The following is a 26,210-nucleotide window of genomic DNA, read 5'->3' as shown; positions in this document are numbered from 1 at the left end:
CACACACAACCACACACACACACAACCACACACACACACAACCACACACACAACCACACACACAACCACACACACACACAACCACACACACACACAACCACACACACAACCACACACACACACAACCACACACACACAACCCCACACACACAACCCCACACACACAACCCCACACACACAACCCCACACACATTCACACACAACACACACAACCACACACACAACCACACACACAACCACACACACAACCACACACACAACCACACGCATCCACACACGCATCCACACACGCATCCACACACGCATCCACACACGCATCCACACACACAACCACAAACACAACCACACATGGAATATCAACAGTCTGGTTACACAAGTATTTCTGAATTACGTAAACAGACGTCCTTCCAGCAGTGAACCTTTGTTTACTTTAGGACTAAAAAATTAATCAAACATTTTATAATGCCTAGAATTCTTGCTAGAGGCGTCGTCTACTAGAATTCTTGCTAGAGGCATCGTATTCTGTAATTCTTGCTAGAGGCATCGTCCTCTATAATTCTTGCTAGAGACGTTCTCTTATTCATGCTAGAGACGTTCTCTATTATTCTTGCTAGAGGCATCGTCCTCTGTAATTCTTGCTAGAGGCGTCGTCCTCTGCAATTCTTGCTAGAGGCGTCGTCCTCTATAATTCTTGCTAGAGGCGTCGTCCTCTACAATTCTTGCTAGAGGCGTCGTCCTCTATAATTCTTGTTAGAGGCATCATCCTCTATAATTCTTGCTAGAGGCGTCGTTCTCTATAATTCTTGCTAGAGGCGTCGTCCTCTGTAATTCTTGCTAGAGGTGTCGTCCTCTGTAATTCTTGCTAGAGGCAACGTCTACTATAACTCTTGCTAGAGGCATCGTCCTGTATAATTCTTATTAGAGGCGTCGTCCTCTATAATTCTTGCTAGAGGCGTCGTCCTCTGTAATTCTTGCTAGAGGCGTCGTCCTCTGCAATTCTTGCTAGAGGCGTCGTCCTCTGTAATTCTTGCTAGAGGCGTCGTCCTCTGTAATTCTTGCTAGAGGCGTCGTCCTCTGCAATTCTTGCTAGAGGCGTCGTCCTCTGCAATTCTTGCTAGAGGCGTCGTCCTCTGCAATTCTTGCTAGAGGCGTCGTCCTCTGTAATTCTTGCTAGAGGCGTCGTCCTCTGTAATTCTTGCTAGAGGCGTCGTCCTCTATAATTCTTGCTAGAGGCGTCATCCTCTATAATTCTTGCTAGAGGCATCGTCTACTATAATTCTTGCTAGATGTGTCGCCCTCTATAATTCTTGCTAGAGGCGTCGTCCTCTATAATTCTTGCTAGAGGCGTCATCCTCTATAATTCTTGCTAGAGGCATCGTCTACTATAATTCTTGCTAGATGCGTCGCCCTCTATAATTCTTGCTAGAGGTAGTGTCTCCTATAACTTATCCTCGTGTCAACGTAAAATTCCGAAATTTTCATGAAATCCAAAGAACTTTTCTGGAAGACTGAAAAAAAAAAGTCGTAGTAATGCTTAAAACTCCGCAGAAAATTTGCATTGAATGGACACAGAAGTTGCGGAAAAGTCGCCTAATTTAAGCACCAAACACCGAAGGTTTGATGAAGAGTCGTGAAGTTCCAGAATTTTATTAAACTCGCCGAAGATTAAGCTACAGTGAGAACAGAATTAGCGCTAACTGGTGAGTAAGACGCTTGAGCAGCACTTGGGAAATCTTTACTGCCCTAACGTTTTTTTCTTTATTTCTGAAACGTGTCAGAAATAGACACTCAGGTGTTGCACATGTGTCTTATTCACCAACTTTTCGATGTTATGTTTCACATCACACTTGTTTATTTAACAATCTGATTGATTCTTTTAGATTTAAAATCTTGTGTCATGGAACCTAAATTTTTTCCCCACAGTGTCTTAAATCATGGATTTCCAAGGCACGGTTTTCTAATGTTTTTTTCATCTTTATTTTTTTTTTCTGGGCAACGGAGAGTACGGGATGGCAATGGGATCACCCCCGTCGCTTATAACATCTTCTTACATATTGAGAATGATCTTATTCCTAATCTCAGTGATGCTGCCTCACTTGGTTACGACTTTGTGTTTTGTTGGTATGCCTTCATCTTTTAATAATAACAATAATAATAATAATAATAATAATAAAATTCTATTATATTATAATTATTGTTGACATTAAAATTGTTTTTATTTTTTAATTATATTTTTAATAAAATTATTACTGTTAGTGGTATTAATAAAATTGTATTACTATTATCATTTGTTACTATATTCATGGGGGAAACGCCAAACCCGTGTGGGGGTTACCTGGAGGTTATTCCGGGGATCAACGTCCCCGCAGCCCGGTCCATGACCAGGCCTCCCGATGGATCAGGGCCTGATCAACTAGGCTGTTACTGCTGGCCGCACGCAGTCCAACGTACGAGCCACAGCCCGGCTGATCCGGCACTGACTTTAGGTATCTGTCCAGCTCTCTCTTGAAGGCAGCCAGGGGTTTATTGGCAATTCCCCTAATGCTTGATGGGAGGCTGTTGAACAGTCTTGGGCCCCGGACACTTATGGTGTTTTCCCTTAGTGTACCAATGGCGCCCCTACTTTTTATTGGGGGCATTTTGCATCGCCTGCCCAGTCTTTTACTTTCGTAGGGAGTGATTTCTGTGTGTAGATTTGGGACCATTCCTTCCAAGATTTTCCAAGTGTAGATTATGATATATCTCTCCCTCCTGCGTTCCAACGAGTACAAGTCAAGTGCTTCCAAGCGTTCCCAGCAGTTAAGGTGCTTGACAGAACTTATACGTGCAGTAAAGGATCTCTGTACACTCTCTAGATCTGCGATTTCACCTGCTTTGAATGGAGATGTTAATGTACAGCAGTATTCCAGCCTAGAGAGAACAAGTGATTTGAAAAGGATCATCATGGACTTGGCATCTCTCGTTTTGAAAGTTCTCATTATCCATCCTATCATTTTCTTTGCACGTGCGATCGTGGCACTGTTGTGATCCTTGAAAGTGAGATCCTCAGACATTACTACTCCCAGGTCCCTTACATTATTTTTCCGCTCTATTGTATGGCCGGAGTCAGTAGTATACTCTGTTCTAGTTATTATCTCCTCCAGTTTTCCATAACGGAGTAGTTGGAATTTGTCCTCATTGAACATCATATTGTTTACCGTTGCCCACTGGAAAACTTTGTTTATATCTTCTTGGAGGTTAACCGCGTCCTCAGCAGATGACAGCCTCATGCAGATCCTAGTATCATCCGCAAAGGATGATACGGTGCTGTGGTGTATATCTCTGTTTATGTCTGATATGAGGATAAGGAATAAGATGGGGGCGAGTACTGTGCCTTGTGGAACAGAGCTCTTCACTATGGCAGCCTCCGATTTAACTCTGTTGACCACTACTCTTTGTGTTCGATTTGTTAGGAAGTTGAAGATCCATCTCCCCACTTTCCCAGTTATTCCTTTAGCACGTATTTTATGGGCTATTACGCCATGATCGCATTTGTCAAATGCTTTTGCAAAGTCTGTGTATATTACATCTGCATTCTGATTTTCTTCCAGTGCATCCAAGGTCATGTCATAGTGATCCAGTAGTTGTGAGAGGCAGGAGCGACCTGCCCTGAACCCATGTTGCCCTGGATTGTGCAGATTTTGGGAATCCAGGTGATTTGCAATCCTGCTTCTTAGCACTCTTTCAAAGATTTTTATGTTGGACGTCAGAGCTATTGGTCTATAGTTCTTAGCTAATGCTTTGCTGTCACCTTTATGGAGTGGGGCTATATCCGTTGTTTTAAGTGACTGGAATTTCACCCATGTCCAAGCTCCTCCTCCATAGTGTACTTAGGGCACGCGAGAGGGGTTTCTTGCAGTTCTTAATAAAAACAGAGTTCCACGAGTCTGGGCCCGGGGCTGAGTGCATAGGCATGTTGTCAATGGCTTTTTCGAAATCTATCGGAGTTAGGGTAATGTCGGAAATCTGGCACACATTTATGGAGCTTTGAGGCTCATTCATGAAGAAATCATTTTGGTCGTCGATCCTCAGACCGATTAGTGGTTCACTAAACACAGAGTCGTACTGGGATTTCAATATTTCACTCATTTCCTTGTTGTCATCTATGTAAGTCCCATCCTGTCTGAGTAAGGGCCCGATACTAGATGTGGTATTTTGGCATATGAAAAGAAATATTTTGAATTTCTTTCAATTTCACTAATAGCTTTAAGCTCCTCCTGCCTCTCCTGGTTCCTGTAAGAGTCATTTAGCTTAAGTTCGATAGTTTCCACTTCCCTGGTCAGCACCTCCTTTCGTGTATCAGATATTCTAGCACTCCTGAGGAGCTCAGTGACTCTTCGTCGTCTTCTGTAGAGGGAGCGTCTTTTTCTCTCCAGTTTACTCCTGCTCTTCTTCTTTCTTAGGGGAATATGCCTAGAACATGCTTCGGCTACCAGGAAGTTGATCCTTTCAAGGCACTGGTTTGGATCCATGTCATTTAAGACATCTTCCCAACATGTTTCGTTTAGGACATGGTTTACCTGGTCCCAGTTGATGTTCTTGTTGAAGTTGTATTTTGTGAAGACACCTACACAGGTACATGCATTCTGCTGTTCAGGACCCCTATGCATGTACGTCTGGACTTCGATTAGATTGTGATCGGAATTAGTTGTTTTTGATATTCTTATGTCTCATATCAGGTCCTCATTATTTGTGAAGATAAGGTCAAGTGTGTTTTCTAGTCTTGTTGGCTCCACTATCTGCTGGCTTAAGGTGTGTTTTTCGCAGAGACTTAGTAGCTCATGTGTGTGTGACCTTTCATCTGCGCTACCTCCGGGGATTGTTTCAGCTATAACATTATTTGCTACATTCTTCCATTTTGTATGCCTTAGGTTGAAATCACCAAGCAGTAAGATGTTTGGGGATGGAGCTGGAAGGTTTTCCAAACAGTAATCAATTTTCAGTAGCTGTTCCTTGAACTGTTGTGAGGTTGCATCTGGTGGCTTGTATACAACCACAATGACTAGGTTTTGTTCTCGATCTTTATTGATAGAACTTCAACTACCTCATTTGTGGTGTTCAGCAACTCCGTGCAGATAAGGGACTCTTTGACATACAGGCCAACCCCCCCTTGTTGCCTGTTTTCTCTGTCGCATCTAAAAATGTTGTAACCACTTATCCATATTTCACTGTCAAAGTGATCTTTTGTGCGAGTCTCTGTGAAGGCTGCAAACATTGCATTAGACTCCTCTAGAAGTCCACTGATAAAAGGTATTTTGTTGTTGGTGGATGGCTTAAGTCCCTGTATATTAGCAAATATGAACGAGGTTGTATTCTGTGTTTGTTGGGGGGATTTTGTTATTGGCATCAGTAATTGTAATTCTGGAGGGCCATGGGTGGCCACTGGCTGCGCCTCCAGTCCAACAAGGCTCCAAGGTGGTGGACTATTTTTATTTCCTTCCATTTTCTTTTTTCGTTTCCTGCCACTAAAAAATCACCTGGGTTGGGGTTATGTAGCCCATGCGAAATGGGAGGTAATTAGATTTGATTCGAAGAAGGAGAAAGTAGATCCAGTTCCATGGAATCAAAAGCCCTTCTCTGACATGAAGACACTTCTTAACTAGCATTACCAAGGTAACGCATCATCTATATGTCGTAGCTGAGAGATGCAGCATCACTCAGAGTGGGAATAAAATTATTCTCAATATATTATTCTTCTCTGCTTCTTCCTTAAGTTCCTCATTCTTCTTTTTCATCTATTTCTTGTACTTTTCATTTTTCTAATTGAGCTACGCCTTGTTCTTAGTCTTCTTAAGGTGCTTCAACAAACAAGGTCATTACCGCAGATCTTTAAGAAAAAACAAATAATGAAAGTCAGCAATACCTTAGTCGCTATAAGAGGGAAGAAACTAAATTGTCGGTATATTATATATATATATATATATATATATATATATATATATATATATATATATATATATATATATTAATCTTTCAACAAACCGGCCGTATCCCACCAAGGCAGGGTGGCCGAAAAAGAAAAACGAAAGTTTCTCTTTTGAAATTTAGTAATTTATACAGGAGAGGGGGTTACTAGCCCCTTGCTCCCGATATATATATATATATATATATATATATATATATATATATATATGCACTTGAATTGTTGATTAAAATATACTGTGTGAATGTTACGCGACATCACAAGCAGATGACTGGGGAGGCAGTGACATCAATCATACCGTGAGGTCACTTTCATCTCTTCAGTATTATACCCCAGACATCAATACAGAGAGCAAGAGGCATTCTGATTACCTGTGAGGCTGACTTACGTCAGTTTACATCTTCTTGTGGAAAGGAGGACACAGTTTGCTGAAACACACAAACACACACACACACACACACACACACACGCACACACGCACGCACACACACACACACGCACGCGCACACACACACACACACACACACACACACACACACACACACACACACACACACACAAACACATCAGTAACCAGAACGAGCAGACGAGTGTGAATATTTTAAGTTGTTACAGCTCCAATTACCAGCTAGCTCTCCCTTCAAGGTAAACAACTGGTCATTTCTCCCAAGACGTCTACATTTCTCAGGATTTCCTTGTAAGGTGAGTGTCTAGTTGTAGGTCAGTGTACTGATAGGGGCATTTGGCGGTGGGTGATGTGGTTGATGCTTCTGGTGTGAGGTGCAGGTTCTTGTGTTTGGTGGTGTGGTTGAGAGCTGTGGTCTAGTTTGTGGTAAAGTGTTTAATCAATTATTTATCACTATATATATATATTTATATATTATATATATATATATATATATATATATATATATATATATATATATATATATATATATATATATATATATTTTTTTTTATTTTTTTTTATTATCACACTGGCCGATTCCCACCAAGGCAGGGTGGCCCGAAAAAGAAAAACTTTCACCATCATTCACTCCATCACTGTCTTGCCAGAAGGGTGCTTTACACTACAGTTTTTAAACTGCAACATTAACACCCCTCCTTCAGAGTGCAGGCACTGTACTTCCCATCTCCAGGACTCAAGTCCGGCCTGCCGGTTTCCCTGAATCCCTTCATAAATGTTACTTTGCTCACACTCCAACAGCACGTCAGGTATTAAAAACCATTTGTCTCCATTCACTCCTATCAAACACGCTCACGCATGCCTGCTGGAAGTCCAAGCCCCTCGCACACAAAACCTCCTTTACCCCCTCCCTCCAACCCTTCCTAGGCCGACCCCTACCCCGCCTTCCTTCCACTACAGACTGATACACTCTTGAAGTCATTCTGTTTCGCTCCATTCTCTCTACATGTCCGAACCACCTCAACAACCCTTCCTCAGCCCTCTGGACAACAGTTTTGGTAATCCCGCACCTCCTCCTAACTTCCAAACTACGAATTCTCTGCATTATATTCACACCACACATTGCCCTCAGACATGACATCTCCACTGCCTCCAGCCTTCTCCTCGCTGCAACATTCATCACCCACGCTTCACACCCATATAAGAGCGTTGGTAAAACTATACTCTCATACATTCCCCTCTTTGCCTCCAAGGACAAAGTTCTTTGTCTCCACAGACTCCTAAGTGCACCACTCACTCTTTTTCCCTCATCAATTCTATGATTCACCTCATCTTTCATAGACCCATCCGCTGACACGTCCACTCCCAAATATCTGAATACGTTCACCTCCTCCATACTCTCTCCCTCCAATCTGATATTCAATCTTTCATCACCTAATCTTTTTGTTATCCTCATAACCTTACTCTTTCCTGTATTCACCTTTAATTTTCTTCTTTTGCACACCCTACCAAATTCATCCACCAATCTCTGCAGCTTCTCTTCAGAATCTCCCAAGAGCACAGTGTCATCAGCAAAGAGCAGCTGTGACAACTCCCACTTTGTGTGTGATTCTTTATCTTTTAACTCCACGCCTCTTGCCAAGACCCTCGCATTTACTTCTCTTACAACCCCATCTATAAATATATTAAACAACCACGGAGACATCACACATCCTTGTCTAAGGCCTACTTTTACTGGGAAAAAATTTCCCTCTTTCCTACATACTCTAACTTGAGCCTCACTATCCTCGTAAAAACTCTTCACTGCTTTCAGTAACCTACCTCCTACACCATACACTTGCAACGTCTGCCACATTGCCCCCCTATCCACCCTGTCATACGCCTTTTCCAAATCCATAAATGCCACAAAGACCTCTTTAGCCTTATCTAAATACTGTTCACTTATATGTTTCACTGTAAACACCTGGTCCACACACCCCCTACCTTTCCTAAAGCCTCCTTGTTCATCTGCTATCCTATTCTCCGTCTTACTCTTAATTCTTTCAATTATAACTCTACCATACACTTTACCAGGTACACTCAACAGACTTATCCCCCTATAATTTTTGCACTCTCTTTTATCCCCTTTGCCTTTATACAAAGGAACTATGCATGCTCTCTGCCAATCCATAGGTACCTTACCCTCTTCCATACATTTATTAAATAATTGCACCAACCACTCCAAAACTATATCCCCACCTGCTTTTAACATTTCTATCTTTATCCCATCAATCCCCGCTGCCTTACCCCCTTTCATTTTACCTACTGCCTCACGAACTTCCCCCACACTCACAACTGGCTCTTCCTCACTCCTACAAGATGTCATTCCTCCTTCCCCTATACACGAAATCACAGCTTCCCTATCTTCATCAACATTTAACAATTCCTCAAAATATTCCCTCCATCTTCCCAATACCTCTACCTCTCCATTTAATAACTCTCCTCTCCTATTTTTAACTGACAAATCCATTTGTTCTCTAGGCTTTCTTAACTTGTTAATCTCACTCCAAAACTTTTTCTTATTTTCAACAAAATTTGTTGATAACATCTCACCCACTCTCTCATTTGCTCTCTTTTTACATTGCTTCACCACTCTCTTAACCTCTCTCTTTTTCTCCATATACTCTTCCCTCCTTGCATCACTTCTACTTTGTAAAAACTTCTCATATGCTAACTTTTTCTCCCTTACTACTCTCTTTACATCATCATTCCACCAATCGCTCCTCTCCCCTCCTGCACCCACTTTCCTGTAACCACAAACTTCTGCTGAACACTAACACTACATTTTTAAACCTACCCCATACCTCTTCGACCCCATTGCCTATGCTCTCATTAGCCCATCTATCCTCCAATAGCTGTTTATATCTTACCCTAACTGCCTCCTCTTTTAGTTTATAAACCTTCACCTCTCTCTTCCCTGATGCTTCTATTCTCCTTGTATCCCATCTACCTTTTACTCTCAGTGTAGCTACAGCTAGAAAGTGATCTGATATATCTGTGGCCCCTCTATTAACATGTACATCCTGAAGTCTACTCAACAGTCTTTTATCTACCAATACATAATCCAACAAACTACTGTCATTTCGCCCTACATCATATCGTGTATACTTATTTATCCTCTTTTTCTTAAAATATGTATTACCTATAACTAAACCCCTTTCTATACAAAGTTCAATCAAAGGGCTCCCATTATCATTTACACCTGGCACCCCAAACTTACCTACCACACCCTCTCTAAAAGTTTCTCCTACTTTAGCATTCAGGTCCCCTACCACAATTACTCTCTCACTTGGTTCAAAGGCTCCTATACATTCACTTAACATCTCCCAAAATCTCTCTCTCTCCTTGCATTCCTCTCTTCTCCAGGTGCATACACGCTTATTATGACCCACTTCTCGCATCCAACCTTTACTTTAATCCACATAATTCTTGAATTTACACATTCATATTCTCTTTTCTCCTTCCATAACTGATCATTTAACATTACTGCTACCCCTTCCTTTGCTCTAACTCTCTCAGATACTCCAGATTTAATCCCATTTATTTCCCCCCACTGAAACTCCCCTACCCCCTTCAGCTTTGTTTCGCTTAGAGCCAGGACATCCAACTTCTTTTCATTCATAACATCAGCAATCATCTGTTTCTTGTCATCCGCACTACATCCACGCACATTTAAGCATCCCAGTTTTATAAAGTTTTTCTTCTTCTCTTTTTTAGTAAATGTATACAGGAGAAGGGGTTACTAGCCCATTGCTCCCGGCATTTTAGTTGCCTCATACGACACGCATGGCTTACGGAGGAAAGATTCTTTTCCACTTCCCCATGGACAATAGAAGAAATAAAAAAGAACAAGAGCTATTTAGAAAAAGGAGAAAAACCTAGATGTATGTATATATATATATGCATGTGCGTGTCTGTGAAGTGTGACCAAAGTGTAAGTAGGAGTAGCAAGATATCCCTGTTATCTAGCGTGTTTATGAGACAGAAAAAGAAACCAGCAATCCTACCATCATGCAAAACAGTTACAGGTTTTTGTTTCACAGTCATCTGGCAGGACGGTAGTACTTCCCTGGGTGGTTGCTGTCTACCAACCTACTACCGTCTCTCACCGAGGTAGGGTGACCTGATTATCCAGACAACACCAGAATACAGTAAGCATCACTTAACACAGTAAGAATAAACGAATAACCGGTATTAGTGAAACTATCCTTCTATCTTATGACCTGCTATGAGAAACCTGGTTTTCATGCGCGGTCTATCATGTTAAAATTTATATATCAAAAGTGCTCTCGGTTATCGTCTAAGATACCTGGAGGTTGTTCCGAGGGTCAACGCCCCCGCGGACCGCTCCATGACAAGGATTTATTCCAGCTGTGGTATAGTTTTCAGATAAGGAACGTTCTTGGTGTTTCAGATAAAGGGTTCACTTTAAGGCATCATACGGCACTCGGACTGTAAGAGATCTATAAAATCTAACAACACTGACATCTGTGTAGGTAGTCAGATCAGTAGATTATGTTGGAATTGCGGATGGAATGTGTGAATGTGTGTGTGTGTGTGTGTGTGTGTGTGTGTGTGTGTGTGTGTGTGTGTGTGTGTGTGTGTGTGTGTGTGTGTGTGTGTGTGTGGTAATGGATATTGAACAGGTACAACTTCTGTGTTCCACATCACTAATGTGGTTGGCCATTGCTTGAAGTGTTCTTACAGATTAAGTGCAAGCAACTTAGGGTGAAGCCGACACACGACCACTCGAAGCTTTAACGAGCACTTGAAGCTCCACTGAGAGCAAAACATCGCTCTCGTTTTATCCACTCTCCGTGCATCTCTCAGACTGTGTTACCTGATCATTCAACACAGCATCAATAAGCCACATTCCTATTTACCCGGCTGGCACCCAGCCGTCGCCTAGCTGGCACCTCATGGCACTCAGGTTGGGAGAGTCGCATGCCAGGTTTTTCTGGCCGTGGTGTTGGTGTCTCAGCAGTGAAACGATCCACTGACACTTGAAAAGGGTAAACTTGCAGGGGTCAAACAATATATATATATATATATATATATATATATATATATATATATATATTGCAACCACGAACGAGTGGTATTGATCAATAACAACAGTGCGACTAGCAAAGGACTCGAACCTATGCTGCTTTGGCCGCACTGGTTTGGTAACAGAGTTGTGGATGAGTGGAACAAACTCCCGAGTACCGTCATAGAAGCTAAGACGTTGTGTAGTTTTAAAAATAGGTTAGATAAATACATGAGTGGGTGTGGGTGGGTGAGTTGGACCTGACTAGCTTGTGCTACTAGGTCAGTTGCCGTGCTCTTCCCTTACGGAATGTGACCTGACCTGACTACCTTATGTTATTATGTACTTCTTATGAGGTGGGCCAAAACAGCATGGGTTCGAGTCCTTGGCCAGTCGCAGTGTTGTTGCTGTATATATGTATACACACACACACACACACACACACACACACACACACACACACACACACACACGCTCATTTATTTCTTCGCCCTTAAAGTTCAGTAATGAGCAGGAAACCAGGTTTCCTGCTTATTACTTGGTCTAGCAGGCTGTTGCTGCTAATATCCAGTAGCCCTTAGAAGCAGATGGCAAAAGAATTCATCCAGTTTTAAGATGATGTTTAAAAAATGGAGTTTTTGCGAGACAATTGAACTCTAACATTACGAACATGACGCGCTGAATCGCGACGAGCAGTAACAACTGTCTAGCAGCAATGACGTGAGCCGACAAGTTGTCATTTAAAAACCTCTTAGGGCAATGTAAAAATATGTATTTTGAGACGCTTCACTCACAGTGTGGACACCATCTGTTTATAAACTGCCCATTCACCTTATGTGTCGCTTAGTTAGACTGTCAAGTGTCGCACACAATTTGTACTAACGTGTGTTTAGGTGAGTTTGCCTTGGAGTAGGGTACGTTACGGTGCAAGCTGTCAGTTGCCCTATAAACCACAACAAAAACAAGACATTTGCCTTGAAAATAAAATAGCTTGTAAATACCATGAAGGTGAAGTAAAAAAAACTTTGATACCGTTATTAACCACAGCTGGGTCTCGACTGATAAGGATAAAAAGGGTAATTAGTGCGTGTGAGACCCGATGAAAAAGATATGAGCAGCACTTTTGTGTTTCCAAAACTTTTCGCCTACACAGTTGCCTTCTTCAGATGAATACAGAAGTGACCAAAACTGGAGACAGCAGATGCAGTGGAGAGGTAAAGATGACGTGATCAGTCCATGATGCATGAAGAAAATTTTGAGATGGTCAGTCCCTCAGTTTCGTTCACGGTTCATTTCTTGTATACGAGCGAAACTCCAAACAAACAAGCCTCTGGATGCGCACACCCTTTAGATACTTGGCAGATAAGGTTAACCCTATCTTAAGAACATAAGAATGGAGGAGCACTGCAGCAGGCCTACTGGCCAATGCTCGGCACGTCTATCTCAATTATAATAATATTTATTTGTACAAACTCATGACAACTTATACAGACCTTCCTGACCTTTCTCACACGATTTAAGGTCTGGCCGAAGGCCTATGTTTCAGGCTTGAAGGACTGAGTATCTGCCAACTTCTACCCTCTCCAGTATTATTATAATCAAGGGGGAAGCGCTAAACCCGGAGGATTATACAGCGCCTGGGGGGGGGGGATGTGGAAGGCATTCAGGCTTAATTCGGGGAACTGGAGCACAGATCCAATTCCCTAAATCAAGAGCCCCTCACCAACATCAACTCTACCCTCTCCAGTGTTCTGGTATATTCGACTTAAGAAGGCCGTTGTACAGGCGAAACGTTCAGCCAAGACACGCAAGTGTTGCTCAAGTCATTCATCATGCTAGAGAGAGCATGACCGCATAAAGGTCAGTACACGGGGATCCTAATGAGCGAAACGCTACTACGGTCGCATGTTTTGCCCAGATTTACCGCAGCCTCATAATGGCGAGATATCTGAAAGGCCACGGGATGAACTTCTTGTTTCAAGGGTAATATCTAAATTACACCAGCTTATATTGTATACCTGGAGGGTGCTCCGGGGGTCAACGCCCCCCATGGTCCGGCCCATGACCAGTGTGTGTGTGTGTGTGTGTGTGTGTGTGTGTGTGTGTGTGTGTGTGTGTGTATATATATATGCGTGTGTAAAATCCTCTTAAGCAGACCAGTTGGTCATCACGACCCGGTCCCAGTCCTAAAGAAAAGGGGCGTTTCACACCAGGGGTATGATACAATGGGTGTATGATACACTCGGTGTGTATGGTACACTGGGTGTATGGTATTCTGGGTGTATGATACACTCGGTGTGTATGGTACACTGGGTGTATGGTATTCTGGGTGTATGATACACTCGGTATGTGTGTGATACACTGGGTGTATGATACACTGGGTGTGTATGATACACTGGGTGTGTATGATACACTCGGTGTGTATGGTACACTGGGTGTATGGTATTCTGGGTGTATGATACACTCGGTATGTGTGTGATACACTGGGTGTGTATGATACACTGGGTGTGTATGGTACACTGGGTGTAATATACAGGGTGCATGTATGATACACAGGGTGCATGTATGATACATTGGGCACGTGTATGATACACTGGGTGCGGGTATGATACACTGGGTGCGTGTATGATACACTGGGTGCGTGTATGATACACTGGGCACGTGTATGATACAGTGGGTGCGTGTATGATACATTGGGTGCGTGTATGATACACAGGGTGCATGTATGATACATTGGGTGCGTGTATGATACACAGGGTGCATGTATGATACATTGGGCACGTGTATGATACACTGGGTGCGGGTATGATACACTGGGTGCGTGTATGATACACTGGGTGCGTGCATGACACTGGTGGATGGCTTCTGGGATACACTCTCACTTGTTCATCTGATCTTCGCAAGTTCCTCATGTTCAATTTCCTAAGCTTCTTATCTCTTGCTATTATCGCCATCTATCTCTTTTTTCCAGACTTTCTCTTGTCTCTCTCTGCGTTGTTTAATCTTTGTTATTCGATGTTGTGCCTCATTTCTTCTGTGTTTTCTACAGTTTTCCTCGTCTCTCTCCACCCCTCCTCCTCTTCTTCCTCTTCTTCCTTCCCTTCCTCTTCTTTTTCTTCTCTCCGCCTACTAACACCATTCTGATATATTTTTTCCCTGTTAAACCAGCATGCTGATTAAATGGCCCTAGACAGACTGATCAACCATTTAGGAGCCACGACCTTTTCATTTAAGTTACGATATCAAAGTCGTAACACTGATAATATAAGAAAACATTAACATAATGTCTTCCTTCAAACACACTTTGTGAAATCACAATAAGAGCAATTTGAAATATTTAGATGGCAATAATAAACATATACAATTTTATATATATATATATATATATATATATATATATATATATATATATATATATATATATATATATATATATATATATCCCCCAATGGAAATAAGTCACTGTCTGACTTTTTTGGGTTATCCCAGGTTCCCTACACATGTGCTGCTATGTATGATAATTCTATGTAACTATTTGTGCATACCTGAATAAACTTACTTATAATTTTAACACACCGGCCGTTTCCCACCAAGGCAGGGTGGCCCGAAAAAGAAAAGCATTCATCATTCACTCCATCACTGTCTTGCCAGAAGGGTGCTTTACACTACAGTTATAAAACTGCAACATTAACACCCCTCCTTCAGAGTGCAGGCACTGTACTTCCCATCTCCAAGACTCAAGTCCGGCCTGCCGGTTTCCCTGAATCCCTTCATAAATGTTACCTTGCTTACACTCCAACAGCACGTCGAGTATTAGAAACCATCTGTCTCCATTCGCTCCTATCAAATACGCTCACGCATGCCTGCTGGAAGTCCAAGCCCCTCGCACACAAAACCTCCTTTACCTCCCCCCTCCAACCTTTCCTAGAACCCCTACCTCCTTACACTTATAAGAGAAAATTTTAGAAAGGACAATTTTAAACGAGTTCTTGCTAATTGACCAGTTTTACCTATTCGGCACGATATATATATATATATATATATATATATATATATATATATATATATATATATATATATATATATATATATATGCAATAAGATCACAGTAAACAGGTGATTTTAAAATGTGCAAAACAACCACTGTGAAATAGTGAAATTCCAAGCGCTTTCGTGACTACTCACATTGTCAAGGAACTATGAAAGTAATACATCACAGGAAGGCAATTAAAAGGCTTAGACTACACCTGTCTAGTTGGAACAGCGGACCTACTGCAGTGTTCCTCTTTTCTTATGAGTCCGGTATTGTCGCGCGTCAGGCGTTTCTTTGTTGTGGGAGTTGACTGTAAGGTGCGGTCTAAGCCCTTTAATTGCCTTCCTTTGATGTATTACTTTCATAGTTCCTTGACAATGTGAGTAGTCACGAAAGCGCTTGGAATTTCACCCTTTCACAGTGGTTGTTTTGCATATATATATATATATATATATTGATATTGATATAGGGAAGTACCTGGAGTTTACCTGGAGTTTACCTGGAGAGAGTTCCAGGGGTCAACGCCCCCGCGGCCCGGTCTGAGACCAGGCCTCCTGGTGGATCAGAGCCTGATCAACCAGGCTGTTGCTGCTGGCTGCACGCAAACCAACGTACGAGCCACAGCCCGGCTGATCTGGAACTGACTTTAGGAATATATATATATCTATATATATAAGTGGACTTAGCTACATGTGTTTTTACTTATAAGCAAAATATGGGATCTCAGGAACAAGTTTTGTTGCAAATCTTTGCAGTTTTTAAACTTGTTAATATGTGTGAGTGACACGATAATGTTCACACTGACTCTGGAAGCTGAGACTTGTATATGTATTCTAGACACACGTGTCTAATTCCTAACAACTGTTACTGGTAAGTAATTAGATATGTGTGCAACACTTTGGTATCTGTACCTGAGGACGTTACGCCACCTAGTGGCTTTATCAGTTCCTTACAGATATATAAAGACAGTGTAAGATGAGGTAGTCAGTCCCTCAGCCTTATAAAACTATACACCGAAGACAGTGGAAGCCGGTGCTCGTACCTCACCTTGTACTGTACATCATTATCGCAAACTCTTGTTAGATATGTTGGGTGCAATGTTTACCTCGAGGTCCTTCCTCATTCGTGGTCCTGGGAGTTACTTCCCTCATAGTTGGTTGATACGAGGTCGTTGGACGGGGTGGGCGTGAGAGAGTGATCGTAGTGGGTGGATGATCGTGGTAGGTAGGTGTGTGTGTGTGGGTGAGTGATCGTGGTGGGTAGGTGTGTGTGGGTGAGTGATCGTGGTGGGTAGGTGTGTGTGGGTGTAGGTGAGCGTGAGTGGGTGTGGGTGGGCGTGGTGAGCGAGGGTAGGCGTGATGGGCAGGGTGGGCGTGGTGAGTGAGGATGCTGGAGGGTCTAGACCATGGCAAGTGCTGGAGAGACAATTCAAGGTCTCAGTAAAGGAAGATACCAGAGGCAAATTATACACTTTCTCCCATGTCTGCCGTATTCTTTTTTATTATTCTCCAGAATGTGGAAGTTAATGTTATATTCGCGTGTCATCTTCATCTTCTGCTTCGTCTCTCTTATTCTTCTCTTGCTTCATCTCTGACACACACACACACACACACACACACACACCTACTTTTGGAGCAGGGAGTGTGTGGACCTAGAAGCGACCAGCAAAGAGGTGGGGCCAGGAGCTATGACTCGACCCCAGCAACCACAAATAGGCGAGTGTACACATACATACTCTTGGGATCCAAATCACAGACACAAACACATTTTTTTTCTTGTTGACTCTGAGGGGTAATAAATTCTGAATATCTTAAAAATATAAAAGCCTCCTAGACTGTCAAAAATTTAAGACTTAATGATGAACCTCTAACTTTATTGATGTGTTGTTTAATAAAGGAAATTATTCTTTAAGGTTGATGTACAAGAAATTACCAAAATGACATGAAGTTTAAGGACTCGCTCACCACACGTTGAAACCCCACCCGTTCCGTGGATTATTAAAATACGCTTTCAGCAGATACCTTTACTCTCTCTCTCATTCATAAACATAGTATAATGTACAGTATATCCCTTTTAATTAATCCTATAGTTGCCATTAATATTAGTTAACTGCATTGCTAAGCTCACTGAAGACTGAGATATAAGTCAGCAATAATGACAGTTGTTGGTCAGATTGTATTAACAGATAAAAGTTTGATGGGTCTGTCAAACTGTATTAAGAGATAAAAACTTAATGGGTCTATTTGTCAGATTGTATTAATATACAGAAGCTTACTGGGTCTGTCAGTGTTAGTAAATGAAAGCTTGAGGGGTAGATTTATGAACGTGAGTTTTTTCTTTTAAGTAGTGACTGATGGGTCAGATCACTTAGTGGTAGGTGCAGTGACAGTAAGAGATTAGGTACACGGGGAATGATTCTAGTGGGCAAGAGAGGAGGGTAACTGAAGGGAATGAGGTAGGGTAAGACGTAAGCAACTATTGGAAGAAATGTGGGTCTGGTAATGAAGGGGTAGAAGAGAATGCATTGCTAGTGTAGCAGAACTTTGTGGGTATTGATGAGTGGGTGTGGGAGGGTAGAGGAATGATTAGTGGAATGATGAGGTAAAGAGGGTGATAGAGAAGAAGATAGCATATTGGAAATTTTCTCAATGTAGAAGGGATATATGTAGGGGATGAAAACGTAAAAAAAAAAAAAAAAGTAAAATGACGAGGGAGTGTAAAAGACAGCCAAAGAGATGAGTGAATGTTTATCAGCAAATTTTGATGGCAACATAGAATAGTTTTGGAGATAAATAATTTCAGTAATCCTGGAAAGTAACGGGACTTGACAGTTGAAACCAAAGAGGGGAAATGTTAGATGGCGAGGGATAGAAAATGTAAACATGGCGAGCATACGCACGACGAAAGGGAGGCGGTGATATACCCTGGGAACGAATAAGGTAGATACTGTATTTCCCACCTCCAGGACTTAAGTCCAGCAATTCGATTTCCCTGAATCTTCACATAAATTGTTACCTTGCTCGCACTCCAACAGCATATCAAACCCTACAAGCCACTTGTATCCACTTCAATAATACTCACAAACGCTTGGTGGATGCTCAAACCTCTGCCACTAAAACCATCCTTCAATCCCCCTACCTGCAACTCTTCCTGGAGTGCCGCCTACCCCCTTCCATTTATTTAGAATTAAAGAATGGAAAAGACAAGCAGGACAGAGGTGGCAGATGTGAGTGGGATTCCCAGACCTCGTGGTGAACAGGAAGAGTTTCTGCTGCTCTTTGATGCTGCTGCTGCTGCTGCTGCTACCGATACTGCTGCTGCTGCTGCTGCTGCTGCTGCTGCTGATATTGCTGCTGCTGCTGCTGCTATTGCTGCTGCTGCTATTGCTGCTGCTGCTGATACTGCTGCTGCTGCTGCTGCTGCTGCTGCTACTCCTGCTGCTGCTGCTACTCCTGCTGCTGCTACTCCTGCTGCTGCTGCTGATACTGATGCTGATACTGCTGCTGTTGATACTGTTGCTGCTGATACTGCTGCTGCTGCTGATACTGCTGCTGCTTCTGCTCCTTGATGTTGCTGCTGCCGCTGTTACTGCTGTTAATGCTACTACTGCTACTGCTGTTGATGTTGCTGATTTTGCTGCTGCTGCTGATGCTGCCCACGAAGGCAAGAGGAGGTCACTGTCTGGTCACTTCCTGCTCCTGTAATGATGCAATTATCTTCCACATCTGGGAGGGACCGGTCCTCTCTCTCTCTCTCTCCCACACATACGTATAATTCAGTCAGAAAAGCTGAGCTCAGTAGCGGCCATCAGAGAGACCGAGTGCTGAGACTCCACCCACAAATTGAGGAGTACATGTAAGCAAGTACACACACACACACACACACACACACACACACACACACACACACACACACACACACACACACACACATATACACACTCCAGCAATCACTTCCTCGTGTCTGAGAGTCAACAACTGGGCAGTGTCTCAAGAACGGCTCTTCCAGAATCACGCTCCTGGACGCTGACGCATGCATGTGGGATGCACTAAATCCGTAGGAGTCACGCAATGGCAAATATGTTATAACAAGTCTGAGATTTTGTAAAGTCTTAAAAAAAAAAAATCCGTTTTGTGCACTGATAGATTTCATTATCATTATTATTAATTTCTTTATGTTTCAACAAAACTGACACAAATAACCTAAGATTTGCTTAATTTACCGAAATGTTAACTTAAATCTGTTCAATCTATATTAAATCAATTTAAATTTGCTTAATATTCTTTAGGTTCAATCAATCCTATTAATTTCCCGACGTTCAGATTGACATCTGTGGAGATGGACAGTCAACTCAGAGTTGCTTGGCCAAAAAACATCATTGATTTATAAGCTAAGCTCGCAGTTTTGCATTAAAAATGTTCCTAAAGCATCGTAACAATGTATGGATGAGCCACACGAAGGAGACAGGCTTATGACGATGTTTCGGTCCACCTAAGGTCATTCACTAGTCACGCTGAAGCGCGAAGGAGAGGGAGCCAGTATATGTACGAGAGAGGGGCGGGGAAGGGAGAACCAGAGGAAGCTGCAGAACAATGGTAGATGTAGTGGGAGGGTAGTGGTAAGAAGAGTAGTAGTAGCAATTGTAGTAGTAATAATAACAGCAGTACTAGTAATAATAGCAGTAATAGTAGCAGTAATAGTAAGAGTAGTAATAGTAATAGTAGTAATAGTAATAATAGTATTAGTAGTAATAGTATTAGTAGTAGTAATAGTAATAGTAGTAGTAATAGTAATAGTAGTAGTAATAGTAATAGTAGTAGTAATAGTAATAGTAGTAGTAATAGTAGTAGTAATAGTAATAGTAGTAATAGTAATAGTAGTACTAATAGTAGTAGTACTGATAGTATAATAGCAGAGGTAACCTGAGTATTTTTCTCCTGTGCCGGGTTATATTTGTACACTATACCTCAGTACTAGTCCAGTACACCTACCTACACTCAAGTTTATTAAGTTACACATAAACACACTTACACAAATTATCTTACTATTATATTTATATTATAATCATGGGGAAGCGCTAAACCCGTAGGATTATACAGCGCCTGTGAGGGGGGGGGGAGATGGAAGGTATTCAGACTCGGTTAAGGGAACTGGAGCACAGATCCAATTCCCTAGATCAAGAGCCCCTCACCAGCATCAAGGAACCTCCCTAGAGGGGTCTTACTAAGATTACCTAGAATAACCCAAAAAAGAATGTCCATTAGGGTCCTTTTCTTCCTCCTGGAAGAAATCTCAATGAAACACGTGATATTTGCAAAAAATACCAGGATCAAGCGCTTTGGTTTTATTTCCTATTTTCACTGTGGGTTTTTTTTATACAACTCTATATAAACAGTCCTCTCCCAAGGAATGTGATTCGCTTTTAAAATCACTCTCACAGGAGCGACCAAACTGATCTGACAGTTCACGCACTTCCGTGGTAGATAGACGGGGATGTCTCAAGGTTGTATCCTCCTGGATAGCTACTACAGATGGGATGCCAGAGGCACAATTCGATAGTATTTCTCTCGAAGTAGAACTCGGTAATGCTCTCTGCACAGCCAGATGCCTCGATAAACGCATGTTTTATTTTGCAATGTGTGTTTTTTTGGTGTGTGTTGACACGCCGTTTTTTTCTCGGGGTGAAAAATGTATTGATCTCATTCCGTGAAGAAGGTTTGGGAGGCTGCTGTGTGTGTTTTGGTGCAAGGTGAGGGACGAGGAAGTGTTGGTGTGGCCACTGTCAGAAGGTCGGTGCTGGAGGGCGTGGCATGTTGACCAGTGTCTGTGTACTCACCTATTTGTACTCATCTATTTATGGTTGCAGGGGTTGTGTCGGAGCTCCTGGCCCCGCCTCTTTGCTGGTATCTACTAGGTCCACTCTTTCTCCCTGATCTAAAAGCCTTTTAGTTGTACATTTTTTTAAAGCTATGTATGGATCCTGCCTCCACTACATCACTCTCCAGACTGTTCCACTTCCTGACAACTCGAGTGTGTGTGTGTGTGTGTGTGTGTGTGTGTGTGTGTGTGTGTGTGTGTGTGTGTGTGTGTGTGTGTGTGTGTGCGTGAGTGAGTGTCTCTGTGTGTGAGTGTCTGTCTCTGTGTGTGAGTGTCTGTCTCTGTGTGAGTGTGTGTGAGTGTGTGTGTGGACTGTCGTGTTTTACAGCCAAATTCTGTCAGTTGATCCTAAACTGCTAAAGACATATAATTAGTTAAACTTGTACAAACAACTGCACAAGGCGTATGTTAAGATTTTGCTCGGATTTTTAACCCCGGAGGGTCAGCCACTTAGGATAACCTGAGAAAGTCAGTGGGTTAGCAAGGACTGGCAGTCTTATTTCAATTAGGGTCTTTCAAGCTTGTCCCCCAGGATGTGACCCACACCAGGCGACTAACACCCATGTACCTACGTGCTTGTTAGGTAACTAGGGACAGCAGGTAATAATACTCAGTCCACGCAGCCGGGGATTTTGGGAGAGCGCTAAACCCGTAGGGATTAACATCGCCAATGGGGGATGATGGAAGGTATTTAGGCTTAATTCAGGGAACTGGATCACAGATCCAATTCTCTAGATCAAGAGCCCTTCACCAGCGTTAAGGAACCTCCCATGGGGGGGGGGGTATTTTAAAAATTACATATAAGGAATACTACCCCACCATCACTACCACAATCACTAATGACCACCATCATCAACTACCATCACTACCACTACCACCAGCCTACTACCATCACCATTTATCCAGAGTGGATAATACTCACAGTGATGGGGAACTACGACCACTGGCCAAGTATTCTATATGCTTGACCTTTCTAAGTTCTGCTGCGTGAACTTCTGTACGTACTGTACTTTCTTGACTCACTTCTGGCGATGCGTCTGATACACTCACTGGAAGGTCACTCACACTGGAAGGTCACGCTCACTGGGAGGTCACTTACACTCACTAGGTCACTTAAATTCACTGGAAGGTCACATTGGAAGGTCACTCACACTCACTGGAAGGTCACTCACACTCACTGGGAGGCCACACTTACTGGAAGGTCACTTACACTCACTGGAAAGTCACTCACTAAATCACTTACTAAAAGGTCAGTCATACTCACTGAAAGGTCGCACTCACTAAAAGGTCACTTACTAAAAGGTCACTCACACTCACTAAAAGGTCACTTACACTCACTAAAAGGTCACTCACACTCACTAAAAGGTCACTCACACTCACTAAAAGGTCACTCACACTCACTAAAAGGTCACTCACACTCACTAAAAAGGTCACTTAACAAATCAGTGTCAACAGCCTAACTAACACGAGTGGAAGAAAATCGAGAACTAACTCTGAGAATAATCTTGTTAAGGAAAGTTGTTTCTGAGTTCGCCTGAACTGCCCATCCACACACCTTCTGGCCCAATCAGAAACCTAGACTAACCTCTTGGGCCAATCAGAACTTAAGAATTACCTGTAACTACCCTCGAACGGCTAGTTACCTCATCTAAGGTTAAGAATACCGTCCACACTCATATATACCATAATTAACATTTTGTATATACTGCAGTCTCAGAGGTATATCTCATACGTAGGAAGGTATATACCACTAGGTGAAATACGGCTCATTTATGTACCAGTTTATGTATATACTAGTTAATGTATATACCAGTTTCTGAATATATCTCCATTTTAGGTTAAAATATCCTTGAACGAATCTACCTGGATTTCCTACTCATTTCTGCAACATTGCAATCTCCTGAGGATGTGTGGATTGCAACAAGATTAGAGCTATCATTCAACTTCTCCCTTGGTTATTTTGCGTCTTTCACTTGTTCGCGATTATTGCATGTATATATAAATATATATATATATATGTATATATATATATATATATATATATATATATATATATATATATATATATATATATGTATATATATATATATATAATATATATATATATATATATATATATATATATATATATATATATATATATATATATATATATATATATATATATAATGTGTGTGTGTGCAAGAAATCACAATATACATGTGACTGCAAATATAAAAAAAACATACCACAGTAAATATAGAAAAAGCACAGGAGCACTTTCATGTGCTTACACACATCTTCAGAGGAACTGGAAGAAGAGACAAGAGAAACATATTTTACATTTTAAACCCTAAGGTGACACATCACTCAAAGCAGGTGATAACTTACCCATCAGGGTTAATGGTATACTTTGCTGACAGTCAATAATTTGTTCGACAGAGTCAATTTACACAACAGATGTCAGTCATAATACACACCTGATATATATATCATTAGGGGTGTATGTCTTATTTTAAAGAATCAAGGTTTTCTTGATTGGTGGTGAGTACTTTCATACGTAGTCTTAGTGACCCTCGTGTAGTAGATAGGCGTTCAACCCAATTAACCAAGCTTGAATGGTAATGTATGTTTGCGCTGTGGTGGGTTGGGTGTCAATACAGGAGAGTGTCTAAGCACACGTCAGAGTATGGCAGGCAATGGTGCTATGGTAGGGCTTACCTATACTGAGAGTGTCTGTGGAAACACACACACACACTCACACACACACACACTCTCACACACACACACACACACACACACACACACACACACATACACACTCACACACACACATACACACTCACACACACACACACACATACACACTCACACACACACACACACACATATACACACTCACACATATACACACTCACACACACACACACACACACACACACACACACACACACACACACACACACACACATACACACTCACACACACTGGAGGACAGGGGGATAGGGAGGACATGATAATGACATATAACATACCGAGAGCAATTGACAAGTTGAATAGGGGCAGAATGTTCCAGATGGGACACAGCAACAAGGGGTCACAGTTGGAAGCTGAAGACTCAGATAAGTCACAGGGATGTTAGGAAGTGTTTCTTCATAGAGATGTCAGGAAGTGGAATAGTCTGGAAAGTGATATAGTGGAGGCAGGATCCATACATAGCTTTAAAAAGAGGTATGATAAAGCTCATGGAGCAGGGAGAGAGTGAAGCTAGTAGTGACCAGTGAAGAGGCGGGACCAGGAGTTATGAATCGACCCCTGCAATTAGGTGAGTATACACACACACACACACACACACACACACACACACACACACACACACACACACACACACACACACACACACAGCATACCAACTAGCAACCTTGAAAATCGACAGTAGCTAGCAGTAACCTGGCCCAGATAAGTCTTGTGGCCCCCACCACATAATGTGACGGAGAGTGATTGCTCCCTGCCCTTCCCTTACTGGAGTAGGTACCCAGCCCTTCCCTTACTTTAGAGGGTACCCAGTCCTTCCCTTACTGGAGTGAGTAACCAGTCCTTCCCTTACTGGAGTAGGTACTCAGCCCTTCCCTTACTGGAGTGGGTACCCAGTCCTTCCCTTACAGCCAATAAACTTACACTTAACACTGACTAAACCTACTATATTATGTTTGGTAGCAGAGCAGGAGTTGCGCAACTTAACATTAAGATCGACAACACTCTAATTGCCAGACATAATGAGGGCAAATTCCTTGGCCTATACATAGACAACAACCTAAATTTCAGCACCCATATCCAACACATAACAAAAAAAGTATCCAAAACGCTGGGGATCCTCTCCAAGATACGATACTACGTGCCGCAAACTGCCCTTCTCACACTATCCCATTCACTTATATATCCATACCTCACCTATGCTATCTGTGCTTGGGGTTCAACTGCAGCAACACACCTAAAGCCAATAATAACCCAACGAAAAGCCGCAGTAAGAATAATCACTAAATCCCATCCCTGGCAACCCCCCCCCCCCTCTTCATAGATCTCAACTTACTCCCTGTTCAGAACATCCACACTTACTACTGTGCAATCTATATCTACAGGACCTTAAATTCCAATATTAACCTTGACCTAAAACGCTTTCTTGATAGTTGTGACAGGATTCACAGGCATAACACCAGACACAAACATCTCTACGACATTCCCCGTGTTCGACTAAACCTTTACAAAAATTCAATGTATTTCAAAGGTCCTAAAATCTGGAACACCCTACCTTAACATTCTAGAACTGCAGACATATTCATCACTTTCAAAACTACAGTTAGAAAACATCTTATCTCCCTGATACACCCCGACAACTAACTACATGATAACCACCTGGTGGTTCACAATTACACTCACTCACCCACTGACTATAAACCCAGAAATACTAATCTTAATCTTAAAATAATAAATCCTAACTAGTCATAAGTTTGCCTATGATACTCCAATATAGACACTTTGTATTGTGCCAAAACAAAAGCATTCACATTGCTAAACTCACAAATTATGATGTAGTCACTTAGCCTTAAGACCATAATCCGTAAGGATTTAATGTTAAGAATTAATCTAAGTCTTCCCGAAATGCTTAGCCATGCTAGGTGTCCTAGTGGCCCCCTCTGTAATTAGTATTTTATAACATGTAAACCACACAATACCCAAAACCTGTAAACCCCACAATACCCAAAACCTGTAAACCCCACATTGTAACCCTTATAGAGAATAAACTTGAATTGAATTGAATTGAATTACTGGAGTGGGTACCCAGACCTTCCCTTACTGGAGTGAGTAGAGAGTCCTTCCCTTACTG

At 42.0% G+C, this 26,210-nt stretch overlaps 1 protein-coding gene across 4 annotated transcripts in view; it reads right to left on the bottom strand.

Annotated features, from left to right (window-relative positions):
• The window catches only part of LOC138855059 (chromo domain-containing protein cec-1-like), a 69,864-nt gene that overhangs the window by 28,827 nt on the left and 14,827 nt on the right, over positions 1-26,210 (bottom strand). The window contains exons 1-2 of one of the 4 annotated variants that reach the window (XM_070101921.1): positions 22,769-22,824; positions 22,269-22,468 (exon numbers count right to left, since the gene is read on the bottom strand). The exons of 1 other annotated variant lie outside the window; for it this stretch is intronic. The gene's annotated coding sequence lies outside the window, so the exon portion shown is untranslated. Of the gene's footprint in view, positions 1-22,268; positions 22,718-22,762; positions 22,825-26,210 lie in introns of those variants that run through there. 2 more of the 4 variants (XM_070101920.1, XM_070101919.1) reach the window with 2 other exon arrangements.

This window comes from Cherax quadricarinatus, chromosome 79 (genome assembly GCF_038502225.1).
Source record: "Cherax quadricarinatus isolate ZL_2023a chromosome 79, ASM3850222v1, whole genome shotgun sequence".
Classification (NCBI taxonomy): domain Eukaryota; kingdom Metazoa; phylum Arthropoda; class Malacostraca; order Decapoda; family Parastacidae; genus Cherax; species Cherax quadricarinatus.
The sequence above is the reverse complement of the archived record's forward strand: the minus strand, read 5'-3'. Positions and strand labels throughout refer to the sequence as shown.